General features: G+C 42.1%; 1 pseudogene; it reads right to left on the reverse strand.

Annotated features, from left to right (window-relative positions):
- Positions 1 to 299: 299 nt before the first annotated feature.
- On the reverse strand, positions 300 to 4078 carry LOC131607112 (uncharacterized; annotated as a pseudogene).
- Between the last annotated feature and the right edge of the window lie 1682 nt (positions 4079 to 5760).

Here is a 5760-nt window from a genome sequence, read left to right on the forward strand (position 1 = left end):
TGTCGCTTCAGATTGGAGATGATTTGATTGAAGATCCCTTGATGAAGTACAGACTCTTCAGGTGACGAAGTAAGGACTGATGCAGTTACTTTGTCATAAATCCCTAATTTTTGCTTAGATTGCCCTTTCAGGTTTTCAATCTACCAGGATGAATTCTTTTCTGTTTATTGTCTCTAATTTTTGCCTGGACCGCCCTTTCGGGTTTTCAGTCCACCGAGACGCTCATTTTTGCCTAAGTCGCCCTTTGCGGGTTTTCAACTTACCGAGCTGTTCTTTTGTATTTTTTTTTAGACAAAGTATTTCTTGACTGCATCAGCATTCACAGGATATGGGAGTTCATCACCATCCATGGTTGCAAGAATCATGGCGCCGCCAGAAAATGTTCTTTTGACAACATACGGGCCTTCGTAATTAGGAGACCATTTGCCCCATAGAATCTGGTTGAAAAGACAAGATCTTTTTAAGCACGAGGTCGCCTTCTCGAAATTCACGAGGTCGAACCTTTTTGTTGAAAGCTTGTTTCATCCTTGCTTGGTATAACTGTCCATGGCATAGAGCAGTCATACGTTTTTCTTCGATTAAGTTCAACTGATCGTATCTGCTTTGACACCATTCAGCCTCTGATAACTTAGTCTCCATGAGGACTCTCATTGATGGGATTTCAACTTCTACGGGGAGCACAGCTTCCATGCCGTATACTAGAGAAAAGGGAGTTGCCCCTGTTGAAGTACGCACTGAAGTACGGTACCCATGTAAAGCAAATGGCAGCATTTCATGCCAGTCTTTGTAAGTGACGACCATTTTCTGGACGATCTTCTTAATGTTCTTGTTGGCAGCTTCAACGGCGCCGTTCAGTTTTGGTCTGTAAGGAGAAGAGTTATGATGCTCAATCTTGAATTCCTCACATAATTCTTTCATCATCTTGTTATTCAAGTTCGAACCATTGTCGGTAATGATCTTGCTGGGAATACCATATCGGCAAATGATGTTATTCTTGATAAACCTCACAACCACCTGTCTTGTAACATTGGCGTAAGACGCCGCTTCGACCCATTTGGTGAAGTAATCAATTGCTACCAAGATGAAACGATGACCGTTTGAAGCTTTCGGTTCGATCATTCCAATCATGTCAATACCCCACATGGAAAAAGGCCACGGAGATGAGAGAACGTTGAGTAGAGTCGGTGCCGTTCATTTTTGGTCTGTGAGGAGAAGAGTTATGATGCTCAATCTTGAATTCCTCACACAGTTCTTTCATCATTTTGTTATTCAAGTTTGAACCATTGTCAGTAATGATCTTGCTGGGAACACCATGTCGGCAAATGATGTTGTTCTTGATGAACCTCACAACCACTTGTCTTGTAACATTGGCATAAGATGCTGCTTCGACCCATTTGGTGAAGTAATCAATAGCCACTAAGATGAAACGATGACCGTTTGAAGCTTTCGGTTCGATCATTCCAATCATGTCGATACCCCACATGGAAAAAGGCCACGGAGATGAGAGAACGTTGAGTAGAGTCGGTGGCACATGGATCTTATCTGCGTAGATCTGGCACTTGTGACATCTCTTCACGTGTTTGTAACAGTCTGATTCCATTGTCAACCAATAGTATCCTGCTCTTAAGATCTTCTTGGACATTGCATGCCCATTTGAATGAGTTCCAAAGGACCCTTCATGCACTTCATGCATTAACATGTCTGCTTCGTGTCTGTCCACGCATCTGAGCAAAACCATGTCGAAGTTTCTTTTGTATAGCACATCTCCGTTCAGGAAGAAACTGCCAGAAAGTCTCCTTAGAGTTTTCTTGTCTTTGTTTGATGCCCCAAGTGGGTACTCTTGAGTTTGAAGGAAGCGTTTGATGTCGTAGAACCACGGTTTATCATCGATGACTGCTTCAGTTGCAAACACATAGGCGGGCCTTTCAAGGCGCGTGATTCTGACTGTAGGCATATCATTCCAATGATTGACTTTGAACATGGAAGATAGAGTAGCCAAGGCGTCTGCCATTCGATTCTGATCTCGAGGTATATGATGCAATTCAACCTTGTTGAAGAAAGTCAACAGACGTCTTGCATAGTCTCTGTAAGGAATCAAGCCAGGGTGGTAAGTTTCCCACTTGTCTTTGATTTGGTTGATCACGAGAGCTGAATCTCCATATATGTCGAGGATCTTGATCCTTAAGTCAATGGCTTCTTCGAGACCCATGATACAAGCTTCATATTCTGCGATGTTGTTGGTGCACTCAAACAGCAATCTGGCGGAGAACGGGATATGAGTACCCTTGGGAGTGATGATGATTGCCCCAATTCCATTGCCAAAGGCGTTTACTGCTCCATCAAAAATTAGGCCCCATCTTGATCCAGGTTCAGGACCTTCTTCAGGTAACGGTTCGTCACAATCTTTCATCTTCAAGTACAATACATCTTCATCAGGAAAGTCAAACTTGAGAGATTGATATTCATTAATCGGTTGATGCGCCAAATGATCGGCGAGAATGCTTCCTTTGACCGCTTTTTGAGCACGGTACTCAATGTCATACTCAGATAACAGCATTTGCCATCGGGCAATCCTTCCTGTTAAGGCAGGCTTTTCAAAGACATACTTGATCGGATCCATTTTGGAGATTAACCAAGTAGTATTGTTGATCATGTATTGGCGGAGACGTTTTGAAGCCCAAGCCAAAGCACAACATGTTTTTTCGAGCATGGAGTAACGAGACTCACAGTTTGTGAATTTCTTACTCAGGTAATAGATGGCATGCTCCTTCTTACCAGTTTCATCTTGCTGTCCAAGCATACAACCCATGGATTCTTCTAACACAGTAAGGTACATGATTAGTGGTCTTCCTTCAACCGGAGGAATCAATATTGGTGGTTCTAACAGGTACTCTTTGATACTGTCGAACGCTTTCTGGCAATCTTCAGTCCATACAACCCCTTGATCTTTGCGGAGAAGCTTGAAAATTGGCCCACAAGTAGCAGTCATTTGAGAGATAAATCTGGAGATATAGTTCAATCGTCCGAGAAATCCTCTAACTTGCTTTTCAGTTTTTGGTGCAGGCATCTCTTGAATAGCTCTGACTTTGTCGGGATCTACTTCGATACCTCTTTGGCTGACAATGAAACCCAAGAGTTTTCCAGATCTAACCCCAAAAGTACATTTGTTAGGATTCAAGCGAAGCTGATATTTCCTAAGTCGTTGAAACAACTTCAAAAGGTATTCAATATGTTCTTCTTCTGTGCTGGACTTGGCTATCATGTCGTCCACATAAACTTCGATTTCTTTATGCATCATGTCATGAAAGAGAGTAGTCATTGCCCTTTGGTAAGTTGCGCCTGCATTCTTTAATCCAAACGGCATCACTTTGTAGCAAAAGGTACCCCATGGGGTGATGAAAGATGTCTTCTCCATGTCTTCAGGAGCCATCTTGATCTGATTATAACCGGAGAACCCGTCCATGAAGGAAAAGACGTTGAACTTAGCGGTGTTATCAACCAGCATGTCGATATGTGGTAATGGAAAATCATCTTTTGGACTGGCCTTGTTCAAGTCACGGTAGTCAACACACATTCTGACTTTGCCATCTTTCTTTGGAACTGGCACTATGTTGGCCAACCATTGAGGATATTCTGAGGTGATTAGAAAACCTGCGTCGAGTTGCTTTTGAACTTCCACTTTGATCTTGTTAGCCATGTCAGGGTGAGTCCTTCGCAATTTCTGCTTAACTGGCGGACATTCTGGCTTCAATGGCAAGTAATGCTGAACAATATTGGTATCCAACCCAGGCATGTCTTGGTAGGACCAGGCAAACACGTCAACATATTCTTTGAGAAGGTCTGTCAACTTCCTCTTGACATCAGCGTCAAGCAGCGATCCAATGGTCACTTCTTTTTTGTCTTCTTCAGAACCCAAGTTGATCTTTTCTAAAGGCTCTTTGTGAGGCAGAATGGCTCTTTCCTCGTGCTTAAGTAATCGAGAGATCTCGTCCGGGATCTCCTCTTCTTCCTCTTCTTCGGCTTCGAACACAGGAAGCTCAAAGTTGGGCGAGGGCATAGGGTTATTGCATTCAATGGGTTTATCAATAGTTAATCTGCACATATGATTTATATTTATTTCAGAAAATTTATGAATGCAAGAGTGTATGCAGATTATTGAAAAAGTTTTTTTCTTGGTTTTTTTTTTTGGTTTTTTAGGATTACCATTTCCAGAAAAAGCAAAAATAAAACATATAATGTAGGGAATTCAAAATGACACTTTATTTATGATTCATTTTTGAAACAAAGCCCTAAACACAAACTCATTTGTCTTGGGCAGGACAAAGAGGGAAACTTTTAAAACAAAGCCCTATACACAAAGTTATTTGGGCGGAACATTTAAAAGTAAAGCCCTATAAAACATCTCTCTGCTTTGGGCAAGGCAGGAGGTCAAAATAACAGCGAGGTGATTACTTTGAGCGGCGAACAACATTCGGAACGTCGACAGCCTTCCAGTAGCAACGAACTCCTCTGTGTATTATGTATTCAGGAAAATTCTCCCCAGAATTATCTTCAGTATTGACATCGTCTGCTGGTCGAGCAGGATTTGAAGGTCCTGGTTTGTCACCCTTGTTCTTTGTAGAGTTGAAACGGTCTTCTTCTACTTCTTGAAGAGCATAAGATGAGTCACAATCTTCAGAATTTTCAGGATGTATTTCCCAGTCTTCAGGATGAAGAGACTCATTGTCAGCGACACTTTCTGAGTCAGCTGCGGGATCATCTTCCCCTTCATCTTCAAAAATGGCATTTATGTGATAGTAACCATCTTCAGGATTATCAATCTTGGCAGATGCGTTGAATCCGAAATCTTCAGTAATTTCAGGTTGCTGAGAAAATTGACAGGGCTGATAAGCCTCTTCTGGTTGACTATTATATTCAGAGGAATCTCCCCATCCAGTTGGTTGGATATCCTCAATCGCAATCTTGTAACTTTCAGGTGCAGTATATTTCACCATATAATCAAATCTTCCACTTGGTTGTCCCAAGGTGTCCCAGACCTCTGTAGGAACAGGCTCAGTTTCTTTGCCTTTGGATTCTTCTGAAGGAGGATATGGTTCTTCCGGAGATATGTATCCCGAGTCATTGAGATAACATTTCCATTCTTCTTCAGGATCAGGTAGACCTTCTTCGATGCATTCTTCAATAAGGACATTAACCTCTTGAGGAATTGGATTAAGGAATCCTCCACTAATGAATGTTTCTTTGATCGGACGAAGGGTTTCATCCTTCTTGGTGCAGTTTGAGAACATTGGTGAACATCCGAGTCCTGCTCTAGTTTCATTCTTGGTCGGGATCACAACTTGCCCCCAGCCAGTGGTAGTTCCATCTTTCACTACTTTCACTGCCTCTTTGTAAGAAGAGATTGATGCTTTCTTCTTGGAAGATTCGTCTTCTAAAGAGAGACCTTGGAACTGCGTTCCTTCCACATCATCGGCACTGATAAAAGAGAAATTGGACAAATGACTCACCATCAAGGCTTGTTCTCCACTTATCGTTACCAATTTTCCATTTGTTACAAACTTTAACTTTTGATGGAGCGTAGAAGTTACTGCCCCTGCTTCATGGATCCATGGTCGTCCTAATAGACAGCTATAAGCAGCTTGAATGTCCATGACCTGGAAGGTGATTTGAAATGTATGTGGACCAATTGTCATGGGAAGGTTGACTTCGCCGATAACAGATTTTCGTGAACCATCAAATGCTTTGACTACTACACCACTG

This window comes from Vicia villosa, linkage group LG5, assembly GCF_029867415.1.
Source record: "Vicia villosa cultivar HV-30 ecotype Madison, WI linkage group LG5, Vvil1.0, whole genome shotgun sequence".
In the NCBI taxonomy this organism is placed as follows: Eukaryota; Viridiplantae; Streptophyta; class Magnoliopsida; order Fabales; family Fabaceae; genus Vicia; species Vicia villosa.